Source organism: Stegostoma tigrinum, chromosome 5 (genome assembly GCF_030684315.1).
Source record: "Stegostoma tigrinum isolate sSteTig4 chromosome 5, sSteTig4.hap1, whole genome shotgun sequence".
NCBI classification, from domain to species: domain Eukaryota; kingdom Metazoa; phylum Chordata; class Chondrichthyes; order Orectolobiformes; family Stegostomatidae; genus Stegostoma; species Stegostoma tigrinum.
The window spans coordinates 56,256,163-56,270,365 of NC_081358.1; the positions used below are offsets into that span (position 1 = coordinate 56,256,163).

General features: G+C 42.3%; 2 long non-coding RNA genes across 6 annotated transcripts in view; one reads left to right on the forward strand and one right to left on the reverse strand.

Moving 5' to 3' along the window:
• Positions 1 to 3,586, reverse strand: part of LOC132209585 (uncharacterized) — a 167,731-nt gene extending 164,145 nt beyond the window's left edge. For all 3 annotated transcript variants that reach the window (XR_009445753.1, XR_009445751.1, XR_009445752.1), the window contains exon 1: positions 3,344 to 3,586. This is a non-coding gene — a long non-coding RNA (uncharacterized LOC132209585). The remainder of the gene's footprint in view (positions 1 to 3,343) is intronic.
• Positions 2,835 to 14,203, forward strand: part of LOC125452125 (uncharacterized) — a 42,716-nt gene continuing 31,347 nt past the window's right edge. The window contains exons 1-2 of one of the 3 annotated variants that reach the window (XR_007247465.2): positions 2,837 to 3,261; positions 13,951 to 14,111. This is a non-coding gene — a long non-coding RNA (uncharacterized LOC125452125). Of the gene's footprint in view, positions 3,262 to 13,950; positions 14,112 to 14,203 lie in introns of all 3 variants that reach the window. The other 2 variants (XR_007247464.2, XR_007247463.2) reach the window with 2 other exon arrangements.

Below are 14,203 nucleotides of genomic sequence, written 5' to 3' on the forward strand. Positions count from 1 at the left end.
GTCATTATGTTCAGGTCTAATTATAAATTGTAGAATGACCATGAGGTAGGTCTGGAGAAACTTGAACTGGGAACAGTTTAATATTTATCTTTACAGCTACACAGTCAGGCCCAGACTGACCTAAGCTCACTGCTCTGGGTCAACCATGCACCTGCAACTACATAGATAACAGGTGGCACTAGTAAGATCAAATAAATAGCAATAAATCATGAAAAAGAAGGGGGAGGTTCAAAAAATTCCAGTCACAACGGAAGTAATACTGAATAAATTGTTGGAGGTGCATTCCAACAGGCCCCTGGATCCTGATGGAGTTTATTTGAGTTTGGAAAGAAGTGGCCTGAGAGATATTTGATATGTTGAGAAAGGTTCAATTAGGTAGGGAAATAAGAAATGAAACTCTTCTACTCAAAAAAGAGGGGCAACAAAATGCAGGTAACTAATTTAAAACCTGCCATAGTGAAAAAGTTCAAAACTATTTTTAATGATGCTATAAGCAGGGCATTTCAGATCATTTAAGAAATCAGAAAGAATCAACATGGTTTTGTGAAAGAGAAATCACATTTAACCAATATTTGTAGTTTTTAAAGAAGCAACATGCAGTGGATAAAAGGGAGCTGGTGAATGTACAGTACTAAGATTTCTGGAAGGCATTTGATAAAGTTCCACATCAATGGTTAATGCAGAGATTAAAATCATATAGCGTAGGGATAATATATTGACATGGATAGAAAATTGTACAGCAAACAGGAAGCAGAAAATGACGATAAGTCTGTCATTTTGTTAGGTGAAAACATATAGCAAGAGGTGTTCCACCAGGATCAGTGTTGCAGCTTTTATCTTTTTTTACAATGTATTTCAGCTACTTGGATAAAAGAACGAATGCTATGCTTGCTAAATTTGCTGATCAGACAATGATATGTAGGAAAATAAATTTGAAGAAGATATAAGTAAGCTACAAAAGGGATACAGATAGATTAAGTATGTGGGCATAAACCTGCAGCTGGATATAGTGGAAAAAAAAAGTAAAATTGTCCATTTTGGCTGGAAGAATAAAAAAGAAGCACATTATCTAAGTTGTAAGAGATTACAGAGCTCTGAGATGTAGAGAGATGTGGGTGACCTAGTGCCTGAATCACAAAAGGACAGCTGTTATTTAATAAAATCATGGTTTATTTGATTGCTTCTGAGTATGGAGATACAGTCAGTAATTAGTACAGTTAATGGAACTCTATAATTTATTGTAAGGAGAAATTGAATACAACACAGGGAAATTATGCTTCAGTTATACAAGGCACTGTTGAGACCATATCTGGAGTACAATGCACAGTATTTGTCTTTTTAAGCGAAGGATGTAAATGGGCAGCATGGTGACTCAGTGGTTAGCACTGCTACATCACAGCACCAGGGGCCTGGGTTTGAGCCTAGTCTCAGGCAACTGTCTTTGTGGAGGTTACACATTCTCCCCATGTCTGTAGGTTTCCTCCGGGTGGTCTGCTTTCCTCCCACAGTCCAAACATGTGCAGGTTTGGTGGATTGGCCATTCTAAATTGCCCATCGTGTTCAGGGATGTGTAGATTAGGTGGGTTATAGGTGTATGTGTCTGGGTGTGATGCTCCGATGGGTTGGTGTGGGCTTGTTGGGCTGAAGGGCCTATTTCTACACTGTAGGGATTCTATGACGATTCATGCAAGTGTGTTGGAAACAGTTCAGAGAAGGTTCACTTGGCTAATAACTTGGATTGTTAATAATTGCCTTATAATAGAGGCTGGACATGCCAGGTTTTTATTTGCTCGAGTTTAGAAGAACAAAATGTGTCTTGATTGAAACATATGAGAATCTGAAGGTAGAGTGGATGTTTTTTCTTGTGGGGAAATTTAGAACTATGGGCTACAGTTTGAAAATAAGAGATTGCCATTTAAGACAGAGATAAAGTGACATTTTTTCTTAGATGTCATAAGTTTTTGAAACTCTATTCCTCAAAACATTGTGGATGCAGAGTCTTTGTACATTTTTAAAGCATAGGTAGATTCTTGATAAGCAAACGAGTGACGTTATTTGGGAAGGTGGCAATGAGCAAAAGTCATGAACTTATTAAATGCAAAGCACCCTTGACCAGCTGAATGGCCTACTCCTACACTTTGTCTGAATGTTCATTTCTTCAGTTGAAAGAAACATTTTATAACCTCAGTCCTGAAAGGTCGGCTATAATTTTAAACTATGCCCCCTCGTTCTAGAATCCCCAACTGGCAGAAATAGTTGTTCCCCAAAATATGTGGAAAACGTCAATCATAATGCCCCAAAAGGTTTAATTCTGGGGATTCCAAACAATGTTTGTGTAATATCTTTTCATAGTGATGCTTGGACTCCAAGTACTATTTTAGAATATTTACAAGACTCTCTCCAAGGCTAACATTTTTTCTATGAGCCCAGAGCTACTTAAGTTGTTGTACTTGCAGAGTTTTGTATTGCTCAAACATTATCACTGAATCAAAGGTGACAGTTAATAGACCATCTCAGTCCTTTAGATCACAAAATCTCTGCTTTGTGAAATCTGAAGTATCACACTTTTGCAATAGGAATGCTATTCTGAGGCTGGGGCTCAGGCACTTTATTTGGATAGTTGCTTTCACATTTTCTGTTTCAAAGCTTTTTACACTCCAGATAATCATTGATCAGCAGGGATCATTTGTGTTACTGAACTGTGTACTGTCATATTTTGGTCAATATTTGCCTGATATCTTTTTCAGTCATTGTCTTGGTAACAGCTTCATTGCTCGTCTGTATAACTGAAAGACAAGTAATCAAGGTTATCCAAACAATCACAAAATATGTCAACGATTATAGCTAAATATGTAGATCAAATTCTATTTCACACTGTTTGACAACAAAATATTTGAAGACCAAATTTTGGATGCACTCTTCAGGCTTGCTTTACCAAAACCATGAGGGAACATTACTGCATGAAGTTTTCAATCAACTTCATTCTTTAAAGCGGTCACACGATAAATAAAACAGATGCAGGCATGTAAAGCCCGGATAAAAAGTGGAATATTCTTCAGCAAATAGCTTTTAGCTAAGAAATCTATGGAGACATCTTGCATCAGAACATTTAATGAACTGGCAAAATTGTGCAAGCCCTCAAGCATGAAAAAAATACATAGTTGTTTATACTTTGGTCACTTCCTGGTGGAATTATAGCTGCAGTTCTCTGAAATGGCAAGACAATTTATATGGTGACACTGGCTTGCATTTACTGAACAAGTAAGTAAATTTAAATATCCGAACTTTAGGTCGGCTGAATGACACGAGATAAAAGGAAGGTCGATTATAGTCCTTCACTTACCAGATGCAGTGCCAGTCAGACTTATTAAGAATCTTGGCTCGTGCCCTGAAGAGATCCCCTTTAAACACTTTGTTGCTTTTGTTGTAGGTAAATTGTTACCAAATACAATTTAATAGTGAGTCAGGCACTGCTTTATTAACAAAAGCTTTTGGAAGGAGGAGGGGCCTCAAAGGGGCCTCACTAAACTTCTCAGCTATTACAGACTATTTCAAAGTATAAATACATTTGCTGTTACTCGCCACCCTCCCCCAGTCACGTACACAGTTCCTTGATCTGTTCCAGGCGTCTCACAATCAGCAGATGCTACTTTCTCAGCTTCAGTCTAACGGTTCACTCCCTTAGAGTTGTTATGTTGTTAGCTTGCAGGATCTTGCTGTTTCAGCGTGGTTCTGCTTTTTCAGCAGTTTGTATTGTGCAAGCTATTTCTTCATGCTACTAGGCGTTAGCAAGTTAACTCATTACTTGGTCCGCTCCTTCACTTTCATGTGTATTGGTGTAATTTCAAATTCAAAAACCTAGAGCTATTTTTGAATGTGAAGAATATGGAGATATCTTTCTGTAAAATCAGTTGTTGAATTTTGTGAGAAAATTGAAAGGACCGTTGCATTAATACGGTGTCATTTATGCCAGAAGACATCCCAAACTACCTTTTTTAAAATGTAGTCATTACTGTAATGTAGGAAAGGCAGCAGCCAATTCCAGATATCAATCTCCCACAATTGGCAATGTTACAATAATTGGATTATCTATTCTTCTTTTCGGTTTGAGGGATAAATATTTGCCAGTAAACTCCCCTCATCTTCAAATTGCACTGTAGGATATTTTTCAACAAACTGCCTGATAGGACAGATGGACCCTCAGTTTTGCAGATTGAAAACAAAATCTGCAGATCATGGAATAAATTGTTTTTAAAAACTGTAACTTTTGCAAATACATTTGTTTTATGCTGCATGTCAGAGCAAAGCTGTTTCTTTTGACATGCAACACTAAAAGGACTAGCTTCAGTCGAAGTGGACTTAAAACCATTAGGATTTAACAAATTATTTTCCTTCACAGAATGGGATTTAGTAAGCTAGTATCCTTCATCTACTGCAGATGCCTTGCGTTATTTTTATATAGTCACAGATATCAGGGTCTAGTCCTCCTAGTTAATAGCTCAGAATTCAATTGATAAATTTTCTATCTGCTGCCATTCCCATCTATGCAATTGTAGCACATCCATCTCTGTGTTTTTTCAGCCAATTGTAAATATGTTTGTTATAAACCTCCATCCTTTCCCTTTCTGGTCCCTTTCTAAACTATATGTGGTGAAGTGATTAACCTGAACAGTATCTAAAATGGAATGTTTATCGTATAATGCATATATCATACAATTCATAGATAACAAAGTGTGGAGCTGGATGAACACAGCAGGCCAAGCAGCATCTCAGGAGCACAAAAGCTGACGTTTCGGGTCTCGACCCTTCATCAGAGAGGAGGATGGGGAGAGTGAACTGGAATAAATAGGGAGAGAGGGGGAGGCGGGCCAAAGATGGAGAGAAAAGAAGATAGGTAGCGAGGAGAGTGTATGTGAGGAGGTAGGGAGGGGATAGGTCAGTCCAGGGAAGACGGACAGGTCAAGGAGGTGGGATGAGGTTAGTAGGTAGGAAATGGAGGTGCGGCTCGAGGTGGGAGGAAGGGATAGGTGAGAGGAAGAACAGGTTAGGGAAGCGGAGACAGGCTGGGCTGGTTTTGGGATGCAGTGGGGGGAGGAGACTAGCTGGGCTGGATTTGTGATGCAGTGGTGGGGGGGGGAAGGGAAGAACTGGGCTGGTTTTGGGATGCAGTGGGGGAAAGGGAGATTTTGAAGCTTGTGAAGTCCACATTGATACCATTGGGCTGCAGGGTTCCCAAGCGGAATGAGTAGCTGTTCCTGCAACCTTCGGGTGGCATCATTGTGGCACTGCAGGAGGCCCATGACGGACATGTCGTCTGAGGAATGGGAGGGGGAGTTGAAATGGTTCGCAACTGGGAGGTGCAGTTGATTGTTGCAAACCGAACAGAAGTGTTCTGCAAAGCGGTCCCCAAGCCTCCGCTTGGTTTCCCCAATGTAGAGGAAGCCACACCGGGTACAGTAGATACAGTATACCACATTGGCAAATGTGCAGGTGAACATCTGCTTGATATGGAAAATCATCTTGGGGCCTGCGATAGGGGTGAGGGAGGTGGTGTGGGGGCAAGTGTGGCACTTCCTGCGGTTGCAGGGGAAGGTGCCGGGTGTGGTGGGGTTGGAGGGGAGTGTGGAGCGGACAAGGGAGTCGCGGAGAGAGTGGTGTCTCTGGAAGGCAGACCAGGGTGGGGATGGAAAAATGGCTTGGGCAGTGGGGTTGGATTGTAGATAGCAGAAGTGTCGGAGGATGATGCGTTGTATCCGGAGGTTGGTGGGGTGATATGTGAGAACGAGGGGGATCATCTGGGGCGGTTGTGGCAGGGGCGAGGTGTGAGGGATGTGTTGCCGGAAATGCGGGAGACGCGGTCAAGGGCGTTCTTGACCACTGTGGGGGGAAAGTTGCGGTCCTTAAAGAACTTGGACATCTGGAATGTGCGGGAGTGGAATGCCTCATCCTGGGAGCAGATGCAGCGGAGGCGGAGGAATTGGGAATAGGGGATGGAATTTTTGCAGGAGAGTGGGTGGGAGGAGGTGTATTCTAGGTAGCTGTGGCAGTCAGTGGGCTTGAAATGGACATCAGTTTCTTGCTGGTTACCTGAGATGGAGACTGAGAGGTCCAGGAAGGTGAGGGATATGTTGAAGATGGCCCAGGTGAACTTGAGGTCAGGGTGGAATGTGTTGGTGAAGAGGATGAACTGTTAGAGCTCCTCTGGGGAGCAAGAGGCGGCGCCGATACAGTCATCAATGTAACAGAGGAAGAGGTGGGGTTTGGGGCCTGTGTAGGTGCAGAAGAGGGTCTGATCCACGTAACCTACAAAGACGCAGGCATAGCTTGGGCCCATGCGGGCACCCATGGCCACCCCTTTTGTCTGTAGGAAGTGGGAGGAATCGAAAGAGAAGTTGTTGAGGGTGAGGACGAGTTCAGCTAGGCGGATGAAGGTGTCAGTGGAGAGGGATTGGTCGGGCCTGCTGGACAGGAAGAAGCGGAGGGCCTTGAGGCCATCTGCATGAAGAATACAGGTGTATAGGGACTGGATGTCCATGGTGAAAATGAGGTGTTGGGAGCCAGGGAATTGGAAGTTCTGGAGGAGGTGGAGGGCCAAGGTGGTGTCACGGTCGTAGGTAGGGAGTTCCTGGACCAAAGGGGAGAAAATGGAGTCCAGATAGGTGGAGATGAGTTCGGTGGGGCAGGAACAGGCAGAGACAATGTGTCGACCAGGGCAGGCAGGTTTGTGGATTTTGGGAAGGAGATAGAAATGGGCCCGTGCGGGGTTGGGGAACAATAAGGTTGGATGCTGTGGGTGGGAGGTCCCCTGAAGTGATGAGGTCATGGATGGTATTGGAGATGATGGTTTAGCGCTTGGGGGTGGGCTCATGATCAAGAGGGCGGTAGGAGGAGGTGTCACAGAGTTGGCGTTTGGCCTCGGTGATATAGAGGTCAGTGCACCATACTACCACTGCGCCTCCCTTGTCTGCGGGTTTGATGGTGAGGTTGGGTGTGGAGCGGAGGGCTGCCTGTTCTGCAGGGGAGAGGGCGGAGTGAGTGACAAGGGTGGAGAGGTTGTGGCGGTTTATGTCTCGACGGCAGTTGGAGATAAAGAGGTCAAGGGAGGGTAGGAGGCCTGGGGGTGGTGTCCTGGGGGAGGACTTGTGTTGGAGGCAGGTGAAGGGGTCAGTGGAGGGAGGGTTAGGCGGCCGGTTAAAGAAGTAAGCGTGGAGGCAAAGGCAGCGGAAAGCAACAGTTTGTGGAGATTCTGCATATACCAGCTTCAGTGATGGGAACGTTATGAAATTTGGCCAGTACTTGCAAGGACAGCCAAGATATATGTCTATACGTAGACTGTCCATATATAGAAGTAATGAATTCACAATCTGGACCATTCCATTGCCCACTGGGTTGGATGCCCTAGCTATTTTGTTTTTGGCCAGATTAAGAGTATCACCATTCTCTGTTGCAGAGTCAATGACCATTTCAGGAGAAGGTGAGACAGAAGGAGGTGGGAAAAGAAGAAACCTTGTTCTCCTGCCTCCACCCTGTAATCCTTGATCCTCTCACTAATCAAGAACCTATCTATCTCTGTCTTAAATGCATTCAATGATCACCTCCATTGCCTTTTGTGGCAATAAGTGCCATGGATTCACCAGCCTCTGGCTGAAGAAATTTCTCCTCATCTCAGTTCGAAAGGCTCATCATCTCACTCTGAGAATGTGCCCTTGGGCCATAGTCTCTCCTACTAGTGGAAACATCTACTCTATGTCTACTGTGCATGTCTGTGACAAGCTCTTAATTCTAGATATGAATCTTATAAACCTTCTCTGGATTTCTCCAAAGCCAGCACATCTCTCTTTAGATTATAGGGCCCCAAACTGCTCACAATATTTCAAATGCAATCTGACCAGATCCTGATACAGCCTCAGCAGTACATCTTTGTTCTTGTATTCTAGCCCTCTTGAAATGAATGCTAATATTGCATTTGTCTTCCTAGCTGCCATCTGAAGCTGCATGTTAACCTTCAGAGAATCCTGAACAAAGCTTCTTAAGTCCCTTTCTGTTTCAGATTTCCAAAGCCTTTCCCTGTGTAGAAAATAATCTATGTCTCCATCCTTCCTACCAATGTGCATAAACTCATACTCTCCCACTGTTTTCCACTTGTCACTTCTTTGCTGTCTCTCCTAACCTGTCCAAACATTTCTGCACCCTCTTGACTTCTTAACATTTTGTGTCATCTGAAACTTAGCAATAAGGATCACAGTTCCTTCACCCAGATAGTTAATGTATAATGTGAATAGTTGTAGTTCCAACACTGACCCCTGCGGAACTGTACTAGTCACCAGCAGCTATCCAGAAAAAAGACCACTTTATCCAGTCAGCCAATCTATCCATCCCAATACCTTGCCCTAATACCACGGTCTCTGAAATTATTAGGCAGGCTCCTGTGAGGCAGATTTTCTAGGTCCTTCTGTAAATCCAAATAGATCATATCCACTGGCTCTCCTTTGTCTAAATTGCTTAATACCTCCCCAAAGAATTCTAATATATTTGTCAAGCATAACTGTCCTTGATGAAGCCGTGCTGACCAAACCCTATTTTGCTTTGCACTTCCAAGTACTCCATAATTTAATCCAAAGTAATGGCCTCTAAAGTCTTACCAATGACCAAGATCAAACTAACTGGCCTATAATATTCTAAAGTGTGAGGCTGGATGAACACAGCAGGCCAAGCAGCATCTCAGGAGCACAAAAGCTGACGTTTCGGGCCTAGACCCTTCATCAGAGAGGGGGATGGGGTGAGGGTTCTGGAATAAATAGGGAGAGAGGGGGAGGCGGACCGAAGATGGAGAGAAAAGAAGATAGGTGGAGAGGAGAGTATGGGTGGGGAGGTAGGGAGGGGATAGGTCAGTCCAGGGAAGACGAACAGGTCAAGGAGGTGGGATGCGGTTAGTAGGTAGGAAATGGAGGTGCGGCTTGGGGTGGGAGGAAGGGATGGGTGGGAGGAAGAACAGGTCAGGGAGGCAGAGACAGGCTGGGCTGGTTTTGGGATGCAGTGTTGGGAGGGAACGAACTGGGCTGGTTTTGGGATGCGGTGGGGGAAGGGGAGATTTTGAAGCTGGTGAAGTCCACATTGATAGCATTGGGCTGCAGCTCCTGGCCTGACCTATGTGGACTGACCTATCCCCTCCCTATCTCCCCACCCATACTCTCCTCTCCACCTATCTTCTTTTCTCTCCATCTTCGGTCCGCCTCCCCCTCACTCCCTATTTATTCCAGAACACTCACCCCATCCCCCTCTCTGATGAAGGGTCTAGGCCTGAAATGTCAGCTTTTGTGCTCCTGAGGTGCTGCTTGGCTTGCTGTGTTCATCCAGCTTCACACTTTGTTATCTTGGATTCTCCAGCATCTGCAGTTCCCATTATCTCTGGCCTATAATATTCTATCTGGAACCTGCTTCACTTCTTTAGCAGGGGTCTTTAGATTAGTGATTTTCATTAGAAACCTCCCTGATTCAAGTGATCGCTGAAAAATAACCACCGATGCCTTTACAATCTCCTCAACCATCACCTTAAGAATTTTGGGGTGTAGTCCATTCAGTCCAAATGATTTATCTAACTTCACATCCCTCAGCTTCCCTAGCTGATAACCCCTTGGTGATAGCCCCTGCACGCATCTCTGCTCCCTGACTCTCTTGAAGTTCTGGTATGATTTATTCCACTGTGAAAACTGATGCAAAGTGCCTATTTAGTTCCTCTGCTATTTTGTTGTTCCCCATTTACTTCTCCAGCCTCATTTTCTTCAGTACAATGTCCATTCTCACCTCTCTCTTACCATTTTTATATCTAAAAATCTAGCTGTTTTCTTTTATATTGCTAGCTAACTTACCCTCATATTTCATCTTCTCCCTATTCCCATTGCCTTTAAGTTATCTTCTGTTGGTTTTTTAAGGCCTTCCCAGTCTTTTAGCTTTCCAATGATTTTCGCCACATTGTATGCTTTCTCTTTTGCTCTCAGGCTGTACTGATTTCCCCTGTCAGCCATGATTGCTTCATCCTCCCTTTAGCATTTAAAGGTTCTTGCGAAGATTTCTAGCTTGGGTTTTGGAAGAGGTTATTGGCTTGCCCACTGAGCTGGGTGGCTACTGTACAGAAATTTCATCACCATGCTAGGTAACGTCATCAGTGCAGCCTCCAATGGAGTGATGTTCTACCCCGCTTGGAAGTTATACGATCCAGTCTGTTGTGTTGTGTCATTTCCAGTTTTGTTCTGCGTTGATTTGTATATTGGGTCTAATTCCAAATGTTTGTTGATTGCATTACAGCTGAAAACAGGCCTCTAGGAATTCCCGTGCATGTATATGGTTGGCTTGAGATAAGATGGCCATATTGTCCTAGTTAATTTGATGGTCTTCATTGCCCGAGAGCTCTGAGATGTGGGAAAGTTAAAGATGTGTCATTTTGCCGCTAGCAGGTGTTCATGGATCCTGATGGCTAGTTTCCTTCCAGTATGGCCAATGTAATGTTTGTTGCAGTTATCACAAGGTATTTTGTAATCTGTACTGGACCTGCATGTCGTATGTATGGGATCTTTGTTCCTTGAGTGTTTGCTAAAGTGTGGCTGTGGGTTTGTATGCTACCATGATTTCTAGTGCTCACAAGTCTCGTTGTCAGTTCTGTGCACTCATCTCAATGCAACTCGGACAATGAAGGCAACCCAAGCAGAACAGAACTAGAAATAACACCACCTAACTTCACAGACCGGATCATATAAATACCAAACAGTAGAACAACATCACTTCATTGGAGGCTGCGCTGATGATGTTATTGAGCATGGTAATGAAATGTCTGTACGATAACCAGCCAGCTTGGTGAGCAAGCCAACAATTTCATCCCTTCAGTATGTTTTTTCGTCCTTCGGATGCATTTCTACTGTGCTTCCTGAATTACCCCAGAAACTCCTGCCATTGTTGTTCCATTGTCTTCCTTGCTAGGCTCATTTTTCATTCAAATTTGGCCAGCACCTCCCTTATATCTTTGCAGCTTCCTTTACTCAACTGTAATATTGTGATATCTGATTCCAGCTTCTCTCGCTCAAAGGCAGGATGAATTCTATGACATTATGGTTACTGCCTCTTAGGCATTCCTTCACCTTAAGCTAGTCTGTCTCATTGCCCTCTAAAATTTGGTTCATGCCAGTGTATGAGTTGGTGGCTGTACAAGTTAGAATGGCTGATAGTCTAATCTGCCTTACCTTATGTCCTGTGCCATTGAAAGGCAAATATAAAGAAATTCAGCATGTTTACAGTACATGGAAAATCAAGATTAAAAACTGAAGTCCATTTTGCGTCGAGAATAGATGGATAATCAGGTTGAACTGAACAAATGACCTCTCTTTAGTTTGAACTAAATTGGTATGTTTTTCTTGGATAATTAATAGCTCATTGTTTTAGACTAGCAAAATTGCATTAGAGTGAGACTTATGAGTAATATTGACTCTGTGAGATTGTCTCTGAAGGTTAATTCACATTCAATAAAATTTGAACCTGCTTGGATGAAATCAAACGGCCAACGGAGAGAGTATGGAAAAAGCATTTAAATCCCACTTAGTAACATTCATTGTTATTGAAAGTGGATTTGATCATAACACTGATAACCTAAAACTTGTTATGCTTGAGAGAGATCACATTGAACTCCATGAGCAAGGAAGCTTAAGGCATTGACAATTTTATTCTTCTTGAATACTGACACCTTATTTAGTCTCTGACATGAGAACTTGAAAGACCAGGTGATACCGTTTATTACAGCCTGGGCTCTAGCAGAGTGGAAAAGTACTCTTAATGCATCCCCCTCAGAGAGCAGTATCTGCAACAGATGAAGAACACTTCTCTGAAATGTCTTGATATGAAAACTGCATTATATTGTCCTGTATAAAAATATGACCCTTCTAATCATAGTCAGTATTGACAGCCATTCACACTGAATTACTTTGCAGTTTTAAATTGATCCTGACATTTGAATTCAGAACAACATACATTACACAATAAAAAAAGACACTCAGAAAAATGAATCATTCCACATTTTCTAAGTGCGGCATTGATTTCCTTTCACTGTGCAAAATGCATGTTAGGTTGAAATGCACTTACAGTTCAGTAACCAATATTGATCCTGTTTTTGTTACAAAGTGAAAATGTCCTGTGCTTTCTCAAAATCATTCATAAAATTATCTCACACAAACACAAGGGACTGTCAGTCAATGCAACCACAGTGATGGCATTGTGACTAACTCCTGCCGTTAAGACAGTTGAGTCTAAAGCATTCCTCTTGATCACATATTTGGATTTCAGCAATGCTTTATACGCTTATTATTTTTAAAGCCCTTAATGTGTAGCTAATAAGAATAGATTTTTTTAAAAAGTATAGCTGTGATTTATTATGCTGTGAAACTGAAGTAGGGCAGCTTATGAAATTCAGTCACACCGGCACACTGTCATAGTCAGCGAATAATGGGGCTTTTGTTTAGAAAGGCCACGAGTAATGGCTGTGCTTTTAATTTACAAAGCCAAATTATAAAGGTTGACACCATACTTATGTACTTTGACATGCATGTAATATGATACTTTCTTTTATCTAATCAAATTATTAGCATCCTTAATGCTATTGTTTGACATTTTGTAAATATATATGAAAGGTGACTAACTTAAAATATCAATTAATGAAAAATATCAACATTTTACATTTCTGTAACAACTTTATCAGTCAAATATCTTAAGGCACTTTTGGGACCCCTAATCAAAATATTACATTGAGCCTTTCAAGTCATTTTTTAAGGGAAACAGGGGCCAAAAACTTAGACATAAAAGGTTTTAAAAAGCTTCATTAAAGGTTGAAAGAGAAATTGCAAGGTATAGGGACAGAATACCAGGACCAGGCATCTGAACATATACTCACCACAGTTAAGCATCAAATTTGAGGTTATGTAGGAGGCCAGAAATGGAGGAGTTGCAAAGCTGCTGAAAATTTGTCAGGCTGCAGTTGGTTACAGACATAGTAAGAGATAAAACCATGGAGTGAGTTACAAAAAGACAGGTTATATGGGTTTATGTTGCATTACACAATTTAAACCAGATGTGCCATTCAAGATGTAATTGTCTTCTGAGAAGTTGCAAATCGAGTACTAAATTCTCATGATTCACTAATTGCTTGTGGACTAGGGATTTGTAAGTGTTGACGAGAGTCGCTTGATTGATAAGCTAGCTCTTCATTAAATATTGAAGCACCGATGACTTTGTATGAATCACAATTCACTATCTGACTTGTAAATTGCACCCGAATTTGAATTTATTGTTTTGTGTTGCTGTTATTGCTTTAAGGAGATTTTGAAAACAAATGAGAAACAATCATATTTGAAGAGGACAGAACAATAAAAGACAGTTTAGAAAGGACAAGCACTTTGGCCTGACTGACGGTCTGAATAATGCGTTCTGAAAATGTGAATATGCTATGCATTGTGTAATATTGAGTGTAATGAACTTGGGTTGGGTTCTCAAAGCTGTAACCCTGGAATAGTAGTAAAACGGGAGTAGGCAATTCTCAAAATTTTCTTTTCTTCCTTTTGTTTATTCTTCCTTTTGTTCATTCCTTATTTGCAGCCTAGTTCAGGGGAGTCAGATTCTAATTAGGACACAATAGGAACTGCAGATGCTGGAGAGTCTGAGACAACAAGGTATACAGCTAGATGAACACAGCAGGTCATGCAGCATCTTAGGAGCAGGAAACCTGACATTTTGGGCCTAGACCCTTCATCAGAAACCGAAGCATCAGCTTTCCTGCTCCTAAGATGCTGCTTGGTCTGCTATGTTCATCCAGCTCTACACCTTGTTGTCTCAGATTCTCCAGCATCTGCAGTTCCTTTTATTCCTTAATTCATTTATTTTCCGTATAACTGCTGTCTATGTTTTTTTTTTCAGGAGGTCTGAATCAAGTCTCGGTTCTGTGGTAGTTATCCAAGAACAGAACTTCCAAACATTCAGCATCAAACGGAGCAATGAAGCTCACATCTCTCTAGCCTACAACTGACCCGAGCACCAAACCATCATCTCCAACACCATTCATGACCTCATCACCTCAGGTGACCTCCCACCCACAGCCTCCAACCTCATTGTTCCCCAACCCCGCACGGCCCGTTTCTATCTCTTTCCTAAAATCCACAAACCTGTCTGC